We start from the raw sequence: 604 nt of genomic DNA, 5'->3' as shown, positions 1-604 counted from the left end.
CGCCCAAACTGGCATAAAAGCTGGCGTTTAACTCCAAGAGAAGTCTCTGCACGAAAAATGCTTCAGTGCTCAGCCCAAGCACACACCAAGTGGGCCCGGAAGTGGATTTTTATGTCATTTACTCATTTCTGTACACCTTAGGCTACTAGTTTTCTATAAGTAGGACCTTTTACTATTGTATTTTGATATCGGGGGATTGTTTTAGATCCTCTGATCATCTTTGGACATTTAGTTCTTAGATTATTGGGACGCTGGCCATTCGGCCATGCCTAGACCTTATGCTTATGTATTTTCAACGGTGGAGTTTCTACACACCATAGATTAAGGTGTGGAGCTCTGCTGTACCTCGAGTATTAATGCAAATACTATTGTTCTTCCATTCAATTCCGCTTGTTCTTTATCCAAGATATCACTTGTTCTTCAACTTGATGAATGTGATGATCGACGCCCATCACCATTCTCACTCATGAACAAAGTGACTGACAACCACTCTTGTTCTACAAGCATTTGAGGCTTGGTGAATATCTCTTGGATTCCTGATTGCACGATGCATGGTTGATCGCCTGACAACCGAGTGCTCGTCTGACAAACGAGCCAACCATTC

The sequence above is a fragment of the Arachis duranensis genome, chromosome 2 (assembly GCF_000817695.3).
Source record: "Arachis duranensis cultivar V14167 chromosome 2, aradu.V14167.gnm2.J7QH, whole genome shotgun sequence".
Taxonomy (NCBI): domain Eukaryota; kingdom Viridiplantae; phylum Streptophyta; class Magnoliopsida; order Fabales; family Fabaceae; genus Arachis; species Arachis duranensis.
This window is presented reverse-complemented; position numbering follows the sequence as displayed.